We start from the raw sequence: 15204 nt of genomic DNA on the forward strand, positions 1-15204 counted from the left end.
TCCTTCTGAAGGATGGATGGACCGAGACTCTCACCCCACTGAAAGCTAAGTTGAGGCAACGGTGTTGGGGAAGGGTTCGGGGGAGGGCGGGGGTTTGAAAGATGGCACGGCGGAGCGGGCTGTCTGGGAAGCGGTCCCCTTTGAGCAGGGAAAAGGAGCGGGTTACTGTTCAGCATGACAGGAACGTGTGCCGGGCAGGGCGGTTCCAGGCAGTGTGTGTTATTGTGCAGCGTGTGTGTTGTGTTGGGTGTCTCCGACCTTCCTCGGGTCTCGGTTGTTCTCTTTGTTCTTTAGGAGCCAGGCAGGTGCCTCGGCAGCGTTCCCAGGGCCCGGTGAGGCCCTAATCGTGGGCTCGGCGCCCATCGGGCGCTTCTCTTTTGGCGTCGCAAGCTTCAGGCGTGGATCGTTCTGGCGTCTGGGACGGTCGTCTTGGGCGGCATCGTTCCCGGCTGCGTGAGCGGCGCCATTCTGTCGCTGTGAGTTGTTTGGGACTGGCATTTCTTCCTCGTATCCTTAAGCGGTTAGGTCTTGAAGCCGGGCTGGTTGCGCATCTATTGTCTCGGTTGTGAGAGGAAGCGCTTGTCACGGGCCATGAAGCTGTTGGTGTTTTCTGGCGTTGCTGTAGAGCCTGCCGACGTCACCGTCGGGGTCCCGCAGGCGGTCTTGCCGGACGGGGGTTTCCATCTGGGTGTCGTCGTTCTCTCCGAGAGCTCCCTCTCGTCTTTTGGGGTGCTTTGCTTGTAGCATTCTGTGTAGCGTTGGTCTGTGTTTGTCTTGGAGCCGCCCTGCCCGGGGGTGTAGGGTCTGGGCTAGGTGGCCTGGTGCTGGGAGCCTATGGTTCATGTGTAGATGTGCCCAGGCTCTTGGGCGGGGGCGGGGGGGCGGAGCTTTTGCAGCCATCCTAGATCAAGTGGCTGTTGTCGGTGGGTGAGGGAAGTAATTCCTGTTGGGTTTTGTGGGCCCCCAGGGAACAACCGTAGGTGTCTGGGAGAGGGAGCTAGAGTTCTAGCTGAGCAGATAGCATGTCAAGGGTGTTCCGGCTTGTCTGTGAGCTGGGCTTGATGTTTGATGTATTGTGCTCATGTTTAAGAGCAGCCCTAGTTGTGCTCTCAAGGGGTGTTCCTACATGCGATCGAGACCTGTGTTGTGGTTCAGCTGTCGCCGTGCACGCAGGTGACTTGTTTGGTATTGGTTTGGCAGATGCCGAGGGAGGAGTCGTGCAGGGTGATGGAGGACGGCGCTGTCAGCAGGTGAGTTGGTGTGTGATGTATGCAGAGGGAAGATGCGGCGATTGGCTCTACGAGCCCATTACGGTATTTTTTCTTTGAGGGCGCATGCGAGGAGCCGAGCGGGATCTGGGCACCGGAGGGGAATCGCACAGGGTGAACGGTGACGGGTGGGCTGAAGCGTAGCGATTCGTCCCAAGGTGTCGTGTTGCAGGCAGTCACGAGCAACATGCGTTTGGGTCGTGCAGGTGGTGGGCGAGCCTCAAGATGGCAACGGGATCTGATGGAGGCCAGGCAGGTGAGCTGTCAAGAAAAAGGTGCGTGTCTGAGGTGGGGGGGGTTGGTGTGGGTATCCTGAGACGCCCGCAGCATCTGAGTGGGTTGTTTTTTGCTTGGGTTCTTGCAGGTGCCGCACGCAGGCTTCAGAGGGGAGACGCCGCATGCTGACGAGAGGTCCGAGAGGTGAGGGGGTTGAAGGCCAGGCTGTTGTTTGAGAGCAAGGTGTCGTATGGCCACTCAGTTGAAGCGTCTGTCTTTGGTTTTGCAGGCTGTGTGCCGGCTGCCTTTGGGCCTGGATGCGCGTTTGAGGCGAGCTGGGTCGCAGAGAGGAAGGGCTGGTGTGGTTCGTTCTTCCTTTTTTGGCAGAGCGATGGTAACTTTGTGTATCCTGTGGTATCTCTAGGGGCCACAAGGGAGGATGACCGTCCACGTCCGGAATGGGCACGGAGCAGCCGGGTGAGCGGAGCACCTGGGTGCATGGGAAGTGGGCGATATTGCGGGGTACCTCCTTTGTAAGTGACGGGATGCTGACAGCACTGCTGCGTGTGGATTTCTGTTGGGTTTTTTAGATGATGAAAAGACACCTGGCACCTGGAGGACCGATGCAGCGGGCTGACTGTGCGCTTGTCCTTCTGAAGGATGGATGGACCGAGACTCTCACCCCACTGAAAGCTAAGTTGAGGCAACGGTGCTGGGGAAGGGTTCGGGGGAGGGCGGGGGTTTGAAAGATGGCACGGCGGAGCGGGCTGTCTGGGAAGCGGTCCCCTTTGAGCAGGGAAAAGGAGCGGGTTACTGTTCAGCATGACAGGAACGTGTGCCGGGCAGGGCGGTTCCAGGCAGTGTGTGTTATTGTGCAGCGTGTGTGTTGTGTTGGGTGTCTCCGACCTTCCTCGGGTCTCGGTTGTTCTCTTTGTTCTTTAGGAGCCAGGCAGGTGCCTCGGCAGCATTCCCAGGGCCCGGTGAGGCCCTAATCGTGGGCTCGGCGCCCATCGGGCGCTTCTCTTCTGGCGTCGCAAGCTTCAGGCGTGGATCGTTCTGGCATCTGGGACGGTCGTCTTGGGCGGCATCGTTCCCGGCTGCGTGAGCGGCGCCATTCTGTCGCTGTGAGTTGTTTGGGACTGGCATTTCTTCCTCGTATCCTTAAGCGGTTAGGTCTTGAAGCTGGGCTGGTTGCGCATCTATTGTCTCGGTTGTGAGAGGAAGCGCTTGTCACGGGCCATGAAGCTGTTGGTGTTTTCTGGCGTTGCTGTAGAGCCTGCCGACGTCACCGTCGGGGTCCCGCAGGCGGTCTTGCCGGACGGGGGTTTCCGTCTGGGTGTCGTCGTTCTCTCCGAGAGCTCCCTCTCGTCTTTTGGGGTGCTTTGCTTGTAGCATTCTGTGTAGCGTTGGTCTGTGTTTGTCTTGGAGCCGCCCTGCCCGGGGGTGTAGGGTCTGGGCTAGGTGGCCTGGTGCTGGGAGCCTATGGTTCATGTGTAGATGCGCCCAGGCTCTTGGGTGGGGGGAGGGGGGGGGAGCTTTTGCAGCCATCCTAGATCAAGTGGCTGTTGTCGGTGGGTGAGGGAAGTAATTCCTGTTGGGTTTTGTGGGCCCCCAGGGAACAACCGTAGGTGTCTGGGAGAGGGAGCTAGAGTTCTAGCTGAGCAGATAGCATGTCAAGGGTGTTCCGGCTTGTCTGTGAGCTGGGCTTGATGTTTGATGTATTGTGCTCATGTTTAAGAGCAGCCCTAGTTGTGCTCTCAAGGGGTGATCCTACATGCGATCGAGACCTGTGTTGTGGTTCAGCTGTCGCCGTGCACGCAGGTGACTTGTTTGGTATTGGTTTGGCAGATGCCGAGGGAGGAGTCGTGCAGGGTGATGGAGGACGGCGCTGTCAGCAGGTGAGTTGGTGTGTGATGTATGCAGAGGGAAGATGCGGCGATTGGCTCTACGAGCCCATTACGGTATTTTTTCTTTGAGGGCGCATGCGAGGAGCCGAGCGGGATCTGGGCACCGGAGGGGAATCGCACAGGGTGAACGGTGACGGGTGGGCTGAAGCGTAGCGATTCGTCCTGAGGTGTCGTGTTGCAGGCAGTCACGAGCAACATGCGTTTGGGTCGTGCAGGTGGTGGGCGAGCCTCAAGGTGGCGACCGTATCTGATGGAGGCCAGGCAGGTGAGCTGTCAAGAAAAAGGTGCGTGTCTGAGATGGGGGGGGTTGGTGTGGGTATCCTGAGACGCCCGCAGCATCTGAGTGGGTTGTTTTTTGCTTGGGTTCTTGCAGGTGCCGCACGCAGGCTTCAGAGGGGAGACGCCGCATGCTGACGAGAGGTCCGAGAGGTGAGGGGGTTGAAGGCCAGGCTGTTGTTTGAGAGCAAGGTGTCGTATGGCCACTCAGTTGAAGCGTCTGTCTTTGGTTTTGCAGGCTGTGTGCCGGCTGCCTTTGGGCCTGGATGCGCGTTTGAGGCGAGCTGGGTCGCAGAGAGGAAGGGCTGGTGTGGTTCGTTCTTCCTTTTTTGGCAGAGCGATGGTAACTTTGTGTATCCTGTGGTATCTCTAGGGGCCACAAGGGAGGATGACCGTCCACGTCCGGAATGGGCACGGAGCAGCCGGGTGAGCGGAGCACCTGGGTGCATGGGAAGTGGGCGATATTGCGGGGTACCTCCTTTGTAAGTGACGGGATGCTGACAGCACTGCTGCGTGTGGATTTCTGTTGGGTTTTTTAGATGATGAAAAGACACCTGGCACCTGGAGGACCGATGCAGCGGGCTGACTGTGCGCTTGTCCTTCTGAAGGATGGATGGACCGAGACTCTCACCCCACTGAAAGCTAAGTTGAGGCAACGGTGTTGGGGAAGGGTTCGGGGGAGGGCGGGGGTTTGAAAGATGGCACGGCGGAGCGGGCTGTCTGGGAAGCGGTCCCCTTTGAGCAGGGAAAAGGAGCGGGTTACTGTTCAGCATGACAGGAACGTGTGCCGGGCAGGGCGGTTCCAGGCAGTGTGTGTTATTGTGCAGCGTGTGTGTTGTGTTGGGTGTCTCCGACCTTCCTCGGGTCTCGGTTGCTCTCTTTGTTCTTTAGGAGCCAGGCAGGTGCCTCGGCAGCATTCCCAGGGCCCGGTGAGGCCCTAATCGTGGGCTCGGCGCCCATCGGGCGCTTCTCTTTTGGCGTCGCAAGCTTCAGGCGTGGATCGTTCTGGCGTCTGGGACGGTCGTCTTGGGCGGCATCGTTCCCGGCTGCGTGAGCGGCGCCATTCTGTCGCTGTGAGTTGTTTGGGACTGGCATTTCTTCCTCGTATCCTTAAGCGGTTAGGTCTTGAAGCCGGGCTGGTTGCGCATCTATTGTCTCGGTTGTGAGAGGAAGCGCTTGTCACGGGCCATGAAGCTGTTGGTGTTTTCTGGCGTTGCTGTAGAGCCTGCCGACGTCACCGTCGGGGTCCCGCAGGCGGTCTTGCCGGACGGGGGTTTCCGTCTGGGTGTCGTCGTTCTCTCCGAGAGCTCCCTCTCGTCTTTTGGGGTGCTTTGCTTGTAGCATTCTGTGTAGCGTTGGTCTGTGTTTGTCTTGGAGCCGCCCTGCCCGGGGGTGTAGGGTCTGGGCTAGGTGGCCTGGTGCTGGGAGCCTATGGTTCATGTGTAGATGCGCCCAGGCTCTTGGGCGGGGGCGGGGGGGCGGAGCTTTTGCAGCCATCCTAGATCAAGTGGCTGTTGTCGGTGGGTGAGGGAAGTAATTCCTGTTGGGTTTTGTGGGCCCCCAGGGAACAACCGTAGGTGTCTGGGAGAGGGAGCTAGAGTTCTAGCTGAGCAGATAGCATGTCAAGGGTGTTCCGGCTTGTCTGTGAGCTGGGCTTGATGTTTGATGTATTGTGCTCATGTTTAAGAGCAGCCCTAGTTGTGCTCTCAAGGGGTGTTCCTACATGCGATCGAGACCTGTGTTGTGGTTCAGCTGTCGCCGTGCACGCAGGTGACTTGTTTGGTATTGGTTTGGCAGATGCCGAGGGAGGAGTCGTGCAGGGTGATGGAGGACGGCGCTGTCAGCAGGTGAGTTGGTGTGTGATGTATGCAGAGGGAAGATGCGGCGATTGGCTCTACGAGCCCATTACGGTATTTTTTCTTTGAGGGCGCATGCGAGGAGCCGAGCGGGATCTGGGCACCGGAGGGGAATCGCACAGGGTGAACGGTGACGGGTGGGCTGAAGCGTAGCGATTCGTCCCAAGGTGTCGTGTTGCAGGTGGTTGTGAGCAACGTGCGTTTGGGTCGTGCAGGTGGTGGGCGAGCCTCAAGATGGCAACGGGATCTGATGGAGGCCAGGCAGGTGAGCTGTCAAGAAAAAGGTGCGTGTCTGAGATGGGGGGGGTTGGTGTGGGTATCCTGAGACGCCCGCAGCATCTGAGTGGGTTGTTTTTTGCTTGGGTTCTTGCAGGTGCCGCCTGCAGGCTTCAGAGGGGAGACGCCGCATGCTGACGAGAGGTCCGAGAGGTGAGGGGGTTGAAGGCCAGGCTGTTGTTTGAGAGCAAGGTGTCGTATGGCCACTCAGTTGAAGCGTCTGTCTTTGGTTTTGCAGGCTGTGTGCCGGCTGCCTTTGGGCCTGGATGCGCGTTTGAGGCGAGCTGGGTCGCAGAGAGGAAGGGCTGGTGTGGTTCGTTCTTCCTTTTTTGGCAGAGCGATGGTAACTTTGTGTATCCTGTGGTATCTCTAGGGGCCACAAGGGAGGATGACCGTCCACGTCCGGAATGGGCACGGAGCAGCCGGGTGAGCGGAGCACCTGGGTGCATGGGAAGTGGGCGATATTGCGGGGTACCTCCTTTGTAAGTGACGGGATGCTGACAGCACTGCTGCGTGTGGATTTCTGTTGGGTTTTTTAGATGATGAAAAGACACCTGGCACCTGGAGGACCGATGCAGCGGGCTGACTGTGCGCTTGTCCTTCTGAAGGATGGATGGACCGAGACTCTCACCCCACTGAAAGCTAAGTTGAGGCAACGGTGCTGGGGAAGGGTTCGGGGGAGGGCGGGGGTTTGAAAGATGGCACGGCGGAGCGGGCTGTCTGGGAAGCGGTCCCCTTTGAGCAGGGAAAAGGAGCGGGTTACTGTTCAGCATGACAGGAACGTGTGCCGGGCAGGGCGGTTCCAGGCAGTGTGTGTTATTGTGCAGCGTGTGTGTTGTGTTGGGTGTCTCCGACCTTCCTCGGGTCTCGGTTGCTCTCTTTGTTCTTTAGGAGCCAGGCAGGTGCCTCGGCAGCATTCCCAGGGCCTGGTGAGGCCCTAATCGTGGGCTCGGCGCCCATCGGGCGCTTCTCTTCTGGCGTCGCAAGCTTCAGGCGTGGATCGTTCTGGCGTCTGGGACGGTCGTCTTGGGCGGCATCGTTCCCGGCTGCGTGAGCGGCGCCATTCTGTCGCTGTGAGTTGTTTGGGACTGGCATTTCTTCCTCGTATCCTTAAGCGGTTAGGTCTTGAAGCTGGGCTGGTTGCGCATCTATTGTCTCGGTTGTGAGAGGAAGCGCTTGTCACGGGCCATGAAGCTGTTGGTGTTTTCTGGCGTTGCTGTAGAGCCTGCCGACGTCACCGTCGGGGTCCCGCAGGCGGTCTTGCCGGACGGGGGTTTCCGTCTGGGTGTCGTCGTTCTCTCCGAGAGCTCCCTCTCGTCTTTTGGGGTGCTTTGCTTGTAGCATTCTGTGTAGCGTTGGTCTGTGTTTGTCTTGGAGCCGCCCTGCCCGGGGGTGTAGGGTCTGGGCTAGGTGGCCTGGTGCTGGGAGCCTATGGTTCATGTGTAGATGCGCCCAGGCTCTTGGGTGGGGGGAGGGGGGGGGAGCTTTTGCAGCCATCCTAGATCAAGTGGCTGTTGTCGGTGGGTGAGGGAAGTAATTCCTGTTGGGTTTTGTGGGCCCCCAGGGAACAACCGTAGGTGTCTGGGAGAGGGAGCTAGAGTTCTAGCTGAGCAGATAGCATGTCAAGGGTGTTCCGGCTTGTCTGTGAGCTGGGCTTGATGTTTGATGTATTGTGCTCATGTTTAAGAGCAGCCCTAGTTGTGCTCTCAAGGGGTGTTCCTACATGCGATCGAGACCTGTGTTGTGGTTCAGCTGTCGCCGTGCACGCAGGTGACTTGTTTGGTATTGGTTTGGCAGATGCCGAGGGAGGAGTCGTGCAGGGTGATGGAGGACGGCGCTGTCAGCAGGTGAGTTGGTGTGTGATGTATGCAGAGGGAAGATGCGGCGATTGGCTCTACGAGCCCATTACGGTATTTTTTCTTTGAGGGCGCATGCGAGGAGCCGAGCGGGATCTGGGCACCGGAGGGGAATCGCACAGGGTGAACGGTGACGGGTGGGCTGAAGCGTAGCGATTTGTCCTGAGGTGCCGCGTTGCAGGTGGTTGTGAGCAACGTGCGTTTGGCTCTTGCAGGTGGTGGGCGAGCCTCAAGGTGGCGACCGTATCTGATGGAGGCCAGGCAGGTGAGCTGTCGAGGGAAAGGTGCGTGTCTGAGATGGGGGGGTTGGTGCGGGTATCCTGAGAGTCCCGCAGCACCTGAGCGGGTCCTTTTTTTGCTTGGGTTCCTGCAGGTGCCGCCTGCAGGCTTCGGAGGGGAGACGCCGCGTGCCGACGAGAGGTCGGAGAGGTGAGGGGGTTGAAGGCCAGGCTGTTGTTTGAGAGCAAGGTGTCGTACGGCCACCCAATTGAAGTGTTTGTCTTTGGCGTTGCAGGTTGTTCGGCGGCTGCCCTTGGGCCTGGATGCGCGTTTGAGGTGAGCTGGGTCGCAGGGAGGAGGGGCGTGGGGCTGGTGTGGTTCGTTCTTCCTTTTTTGGCAGAGCGATGGTAACTTTGTGTATCCTGTGGTATCTCTAGGGGCCGCAGGGGATGGCATTTGTCCTCGTCCGGAATGGGCACGGAGCAGCCGGGTGAGCGGAGCAGCTGGGCACATCTGAGGTAGACGGATGCAGCGGCCTAGGTCTTTGTAGAGTGATGGGATGCTGACTGACAGGGCTGTTGTGTGGGGCTTGTGATTGTTTTTATTTTTCAGATGACGAAGAGGCAGCTGGTGACTGGAGGCGTGACGTGTGCCTGTCCTTCAGAAGGAAGGGAAGAGGGAGACTCTCGGCCCCTTGAAAGCTAAGTTGAGGCAACGGTGCTGGGGAAGGGCTTGGGGGAGCGAGGGCGGCACGGTTGGCTGTGGCAGGAAGGGGTTTTAAAGAGAGCGTAGGGGAGAGGGTTGTCTAGGAAGCGGTCCCCTTTGAGCAGGGGAATGGAGCGGGTTCCTCTGAAATATGACGGCAGTGTGCCCCGGGCAGGGCGGTTCCAGGCTGTGTGTGTCGTTGTGTAGTGCGTCTGTGTGTTGGGTGCGTTTGACCTTCCTCGGGTCTCGGTTGTTCTTTGTTCCGTAGGATCGAGGCGGGTGCCTTGGCAGCGTTACTAGGGCCTGGCGAGGCCCTAGTCGTGGGCACGGCGCCCATCGGGCGCTTCTCTTTTGGCGTCGCAAGCTTCCGGCGTGGATCGTTTTGGCGTCTCGGGTGGTTCTGGCCGGTGGTCTTGTGCCGCGCCGTTCCCGGCCACGTGAGCGGCTCTGTTAGCTAGCTGTCTCTTTTAGGGACTGGCACTTCTTCCTTGCATCTTCAGGGGCTGAGGTCTTGAAGGCGTCTGCTTGCTTGCGCATCCATCTCATCAGTTTTGAGAGGAAGCGCTTGTCCCCGCCCACGAAGGTCTCGTCGTTTTCTGGCGTGGCGCCAGGAGCACGCTAGGGTTCTGCGCGTGCTCTTCCCGGATGGAGGTTTTCTGTACGTGCGTCGTCGGTCTCGCCGAGTGACTCGGCTTGTTTTTTGAGGCGTGTTGTTGTTGGCGTTCCGTGTAGGGTTCGTCTGTGGTTGTGGTGTCTTGGCTTGGAGCCGCCCTGCCCGGGGGTGTCGAGTCAGGGCAAGGTGGCACGGGAGAGATGAGAGGCTATGGCTTATGTGTCAAAGTGCCTTGCTTCTTTGGGGGAAAAGATGTGTGGCCCTTTTAGATCGAGCGGCCGTTGTCAGTGGGTGAGAAAAAGAATTCCCACGGTGTTTTGTGGCCTCCCAGGGGATGATGGTAGCTGTCTGGGAGAGGGAGCTCCTGCTTCAGCGGAGCAGAGAGCATCTCAAGGACATTCCGGCTTGGATGTGGGTCGGGCGTAATGCTTGGTTTACGGTGTTTAGATGGCAGAGCAGGCCTAGCTGGGCTCTCGATGGGCTTGCTACCTGGGAACAAGGCCTGTGGAATGGCTAAGCTATTGCTGTTCATTGAGGGGACTTGTTTGATATTTTTGCAGATGCCAAGGAAGGAGTCGTGCAGGGCGACGGAGGAGGGCCGAGGATAGCGCTGTAAGCAGGTGAGTTGGTGCGTGGTGTATGTAGAAGGAAGTGGTGACTGATGGCTCTGTGAGTGCAATATGGCAATAATATTTGAGGGTGCATGTGGTGGGCCAAGCGGGATCCGGGCACCGGAGGGGAACTGCATGGGGTGAGCAATGTTAGGTGCGCTGAAGTAGCGATGTGTCTCTTTGGGGCTTTGCAGTTAGTCATGAACAACCCATGTTTGGGTCTTGCAGGTGGTGGTCAAGCTTGAACGGGGCAGTTGGATCTGATGGCGTCCAGGTAGGTGAGCTGGTGAGGAAAAGGTGCGAGTCTTAGACGGGGATTGGTGTGGGTAGCTTGACAGTTCTGCAGCCTCTCAGCAGGTGCCTTTCTGCTTGGATTTTTGCAGGTGCCACAATCAGCCATCAGAGGGGAGGCGACGCATGGCGACGAGAGGTCCGAGAAGGTGAGGCGATTGCGGTCAGGGCGGCGGTGCCGTACCAAGGTGTTGTGCGGCAAGCGGGTTGAAACACTTCTGTTTGGTTTTTTAGATTGTGTGCGGCTGCCCTTGGGACTGGATGTGCGTTTGAGGTGAGCTGGGTTGCAGGGAGGAGGGGCGTGGGGCTGGGGAGATCTTCCTTTGGAGGTGCGGTGGTAACATGGTCTCCCGGTATCCCTAGGGGCTAGAAGGGAGGACAATAGTGTGAGTTGGGCACGGCCACAGAGCAAGTGAGCGGAGCAGCTGGGCGCATCTGAGGTAGACGGATGCAGCGGCCTAGGTCTTTGTAGAGCGATGGGATGCTGACTGACAGGGCTGTTGTGTGGGGCTTGTGATTGTTTTTATTTTTCAGATGACGAAGAGGCAGCTGGTGACTGGAGGCGTGACGTGTGCCTGTCCTTCAGAAGGAAGGGAAGAGGGAGACTCTCGGCCCCTTGAAAGCTAAGTTGAGGCAACGGTGCTGGGGAAGGGCTTGGGGGAGCGAGGGCGGCACGGTTGGCTGTGGCAGGAAGGGGTTTTAAAGAGAGCGTAGGGGAGAGGGTTGTCTAGGAAGCGGTCCCCTTTGAGCAGGGGAATGGAGCGGGTTCCTCTGAAATATGACGGCAGTGTGCCCCGGGCAGGGCGGTTCCAGGCTGTGTGTGTCGTTGTGTAGTGCGTCTGTGTGTTGGGTGCGTTTGACCTTCCTCGGGTCTCGGTTGTTCTTTGTTCCGTAGGATCGAGGCGGGTGCCTTGGCAGCGTTACTAGGGCCTGGCGAGGCCCTAGTCGTGGGCACGGCGCCCATCGGGCGCTTCTCTTTTGGCGTCGCAAGCTTCCGGCGTGGATCGTTTTGGCGTCTCGGGTGGTTCTGGCCGGTGGTCTTGTGCCGCGCCGTTCCCGGCCATGTGAGCGGCTCTGTTAGCTAGCTGTCTCTTTTAGGGACTGGCACTTCTTCCTTGCATCTTCAGGGGCTGAGGTCTTGAAGGCGTCTGCTTGCTTGTGCATCCATCTCATCAGTTTTGAGAGGAAGCGCTTGTCCCCGCCCACGAAGGTCTCGTCGTTTTCTGGCGTGGCGCCAGGAGCACGCTAGGGTTCTGCGCGTGCTCTTCCCGGATGGAGGTTTTCTGTACGTGCGTCGTCGGTCTCGCCGAGTGACTCGGCTTGTTTTTTGAGGCGTGTTGTTGTTGGCGTTCCGTGTAGGGTTCGTCTGTGGTTGTGGTGTCTTGGCTTGGAGCCGCCCTGCCCGGGGGTGTCGAGTCAGGGCAAGGTGGCACAAGAGCGTTTGAGGTGAACTGGGTTGCAGAGAAGAGGGGTGTGCAGCTGGTGATTTTTTTTAGGAACTGCAATGGCAACTCTATGTGCTTTTATCTCTAGGGGCCGCGAAGGATGGTGACCGTCCAAGTCCAGCACGGGTAAGGAGCAGGTGAGAGGAGAAGCCAGGTGCACGTGAGGTGGGGGATGTTGCGGGGTAGGTCCTCGTGGAGCGATGTGGTGGTGACAACGCTATCGAGTGTGGATTGTTGTGGGGTTTTTTTTTTTAGGTGAAGGAATATATGTTCCTCCCTTTGGTAACCATCATCTTTGGGTGACTGCACGCTACTAAATTTCCTCCGACACTTGTACGGTTGAATGCACGTACTGTTGTATCGGTGTATGTATATGCCTGCACAGATTCCTCCAGCTCTTGTTTGTTGGAACATATCTATGTAGTTTCTATTGTGCAGTTCTTCATCGTTGTGTATCTGTATAGCTGTCCTGTGTGACTCGTATGGCTGAGTGCGTGTACCTAGGCAGTTACCTCCGCTGTCTTGTACGGTTGCACATATGTAGTGCTTGTTGTACCCTGTTTGCCTGTTGTAGTTGAGTGAACGTCCATAGTTAATCTACCACTGCGGCGTGGTGGAAGTATCCGCCCGTGTACATCATTGCTGCGTGTGATCGATTAGAGCCGGTGTGGTATCGTTGGCTGTACATTCACGCATCCTTGCGTAGTGAGGTTGAGTGAATGCAGAAGTCAATATTGGCTGCCTGTGTTTTCTGGGTGAATGTAGTTTGAAATGAACCAGGGACACAGGTAGTGACATATATTTTGTAGAAACTGTCTTTGATAACGTTGTGCAGTGTGGGGTGTTCACGGTGTTTTGAGGGTTGGGTTTGGTGGTGGTAGCTAACAGCAAACTTTTTCCACAGGAATAAAAAAAAAAAATTAGAATAAAAAAACCCCAGCCGGGGGATTTTTTTTTTTCTCCCCCGGCTGGGTTTTTTTTTCCCCGGTCCCGGCCGCTCTGCGAGGCGACGTTCATCGCCAACGTTTGGGCGGAGGTCAGGCTCTGGGACGGGGTTTTGGCAGGCAGGGCAATTTTTTGAGGCGCCTGGGAGCGGAGTTCCCAGGGAGCGCCGGAGGAGCAGGGTGACAGGTGGCGGGCCGGCTCGGTGGAGAGGAAGGAGCGATAGACACGGTGGGCGGATGAGCGGTCTGTTGGAAACCTTTGTGAGGTTGCCGGGTTGAATGCGTGCTTCGGTAGGGTTGTGAGGCTTGGCGGTACGGGGTTTTTGCAGGCAGGGCCCTTTTTTGAGGCCCTGGGTTGTGTGGGTGAACGTAGGTATGGGACTACATGCGTCCCTGGTATGTTGCAGTCCTTTGCATCTACCTCCTTTGATAGGGTTGTGCGGCGTGGGGTGTTCACGGTGTTTTGAGGGTTGGGTTTGGTGGTGGTAGCTAACAGCAAACTTTTTCCACAGGATTAAAAAAAAATTAGAATAAAAAAACCCCAGCTGGGGGATTTTTTTTTTTCTCCCCCGGCTGGGGTTTTTTTTCCCCGGTCCCGGCCGCTCTGCGAGGCGACGTTCATCGCCAACGTTTGGGCGGAGGTCAGGCTCTGGGACGGGGTTTTGGCAGGCAGGGCAATTTTTTGAGGCGCCTGGGAGCGGAGTTCCCAGGGAGCGCCGGAGGAGCAGGGTGACAGGTGGTGGAGCGGCTCGGCGGAGAGGAAGGAGCGATAGACACGGCGGGCGGATGAGCGGTCTGTTTGAAACCTTTGTGAGGTTGCCGGGTTGAATGTGTGTGTCAGTAGAGGTCTGATGTTTGGTGGTGTGGGGTGTTGTTGGAGATGTTCTTGTCGGGCTGAGATGCAGTCTTTGAAGAGGCTTAGCGATGGGGGATTCCTGAATCTGGGTTTTGTCTTCCATGGCTGGTGCTGGTTTCCTGAAGCGTTTATAGGCATTCTACAGCCAGTGTGTCAGGCAATGTGTAATAGACACGTTTGGGTGGCTGTCCCGCTAGGCATAGGGTTTTGTGTGCTGTCTGGGTATATGGTATTGAAGGGGTGATGTTGGGATGTACGATATGATAGGTCTGGCTTGGTGCGGATGAAATCGCATACGGTGGGTTTTGGGTACGGGGAGTTGGAGTAGGTGGCCATCGTTTAGGCGGGGCAGCTTGAGAACGATGCGGGTTTACGGTCATTGCGTATGCGTAGGGTGTAGGGAAGTACCTTTGGTGTCGTTAGCGTATGTTATAAGGATGCCGGTTTGTCTGTCATAGGGGCGTTGAAGTCTAAGGTCCGCAGAGATGCGAGGAGGTGTGCTGTCAGACGATCGGTAGTATGCATCACAGAGGCAGTGTGGATTGGAAGAGGAGAAGTTATATTAGCAGAGCAGTAAGCGGACTACATAAGGAGAGCGAGCTTTGTGCCTAAGGTAACAGGGTCTGAGGCTCAGTTGGTAAGCGCTTGCTAGGAGCCTAAAGGAGTTACTTAATAGTCCTCTAATTATACTAATGAGTAAGAGGCGACCCAATTAGTAGGGATGGCAAGTATCGGACCTAGGGAGGTAAAGTTATCCTTGCAGGGGAAGTGAATTATGGCAACGAGAGGAGACGGGTACTGCTCAGTGGATGAACGAACGGTAGAAATGGATTTATCAGGGGGGAAAAAGGGGTTTAAGCGTAGGAGACATTGTCCAGTACGGCGATTGTATTAGTAACAGCAAATAACTGCACGGGCCTAAGTGCTACCGCTCAGCCTCGGAGCAAGGACGAGATCGAAGTGTGGATGTAGAGATGTGTACGAGCACGTAGAGGTGTTGCAGCGAAGCTAGGTAAGGAACGACTCGATGCATAAGGGTAACGATGAAGCCGGTATTGGAGGGAGAGGAGTGAGGCAGGCCGAGTAAATGTAGTTGCGTGAGGAGGAAAAGACACGTTGCGATAGTAGGTATCGTAAGTTGTGGAAACACATATGTTGTTTACATGCAGCGAGGGCAGTTAGGTGGGGGGAGGCAGGGCACTTTGTTACCATATCCTTAGAACGGGAAAACCTCAATGTGGTGTAGTAACGGAAACGAAGGCCGTTAGGAGTTGTGCACATCATGCCTCTGTTACATTGCAGCTGGAGAGGTCCTAGAGGAATGCGACGGGTGGAAAAGCACGCTTTATGTCTGGTGTTTCCCAAAACTGGAGGCATAATAAAGGAGCATTACTAATACAATAATAAAGTAAATGAAAACACGTGTCTCATAGTTTTATTCAGGCCTCCTATGTGTTATTTGTGGGTGGGGTGTAATTTCCAGTGGGTGGGATTTAATGACAGGGCTCTATGTAGCCCTTAAACTCTATGGGAGCTAATTAAAGGAAAAAAAGCAGCATTAGGGAATGGCTTTTGGCTCTTTGAGTAAATTAAAAAAATTAAATGTTGTCATTGAAAATAAAAAAAATTACTCCCAGAGCCAAAAGCCATTCCCTACTGCTGCACCACTCTTATTATTTTTAAATTTTTTTTTTTTCCCCTGATAACATCAATACCAAATAAAACAACCAACCTACCCAACCACAAACACACAAAAGCACCTCACACAATACTCAAAAACAAAAAAACCAAACACAAACTTACAAACACAAAAACACACACCAGACAGAGTAAAGAAAAGAAAAAAACACACAAAAATAACAATG

The 15204-nt window shown here is 56.4% G+C and overlaps 4 long non-coding RNA genes across 5 annotated transcripts; all 4 read left to right on the forward strand.

The window, feature by feature from the left end:
• Nucleotides 1-935: 935 nt before the first annotated feature.
• LOC135314113 (uncharacterized) lies at nt 936-1809 on the forward strand. 2 transcript variants are annotated; one of them, XR_010373588.1, is made up of 4 exons: nt 936-1250; nt 1342-1382; nt 1475-1524; nt 1633-1809. It is a non-coding gene; the product is annotated as an uncharacterized LOC135314113 (long non-coding RNA). The 2 variants fall into 2 exon arrangements; XR_010373589.1 differs by lacking the exon at nt 1342-1382.
• A 3390-nt stretch (nt 1810-5199) lies between these two features.
• On the forward strand, nt 5200-5811 carry LOC135314114 (uncharacterized). The gene is made up of 3 exons (XR_010373590.1): nt 5200-5514; nt 5606-5646; nt 5739-5811. It is a non-coding gene; the product is annotated as an uncharacterized LOC135314114 (long non-coding RNA).
• A 1531-nt stretch (nt 5812-7342) lies between these two features.
• Nucleotides 7343-8061, forward strand: LOC135314115 (uncharacterized). Its single transcript, XR_010373591.1, has 4 exons — nt 7343-7646; nt 7738-7778; nt 7871-7920; nt 8029-8061. It is a non-coding gene; the product is annotated as an uncharacterized LOC135314115 (long non-coding RNA).
• A 424-nt stretch (nt 8062-8485) lies between these two features.
• LOC135313992 (uncharacterized) lies at nt 8486-14928 on the forward strand. The gene is made up of 6 exons (XR_010373520.1): nt 8486-9812; nt 10032-10243; nt 10329-10368; nt 10629-10721; nt 11628-11676; nt 14642-14928. It is a non-coding gene; the product is annotated as an uncharacterized LOC135313992 (long non-coding RNA).
• Nucleotides 14929-15204: the final 276 nt, after the last annotated feature.

The sequence above is a fragment of the Phalacrocorax carbo genome, chromosome 6, assembly GCF_963921805.1.
Source record: "Phalacrocorax carbo chromosome 6, bPhaCar2.1, whole genome shotgun sequence".
In the NCBI taxonomy this organism is placed as follows: domain Eukaryota; kingdom Metazoa; phylum Chordata; class Aves; order Suliformes; family Phalacrocoracidae; genus Phalacrocorax; species Phalacrocorax carbo.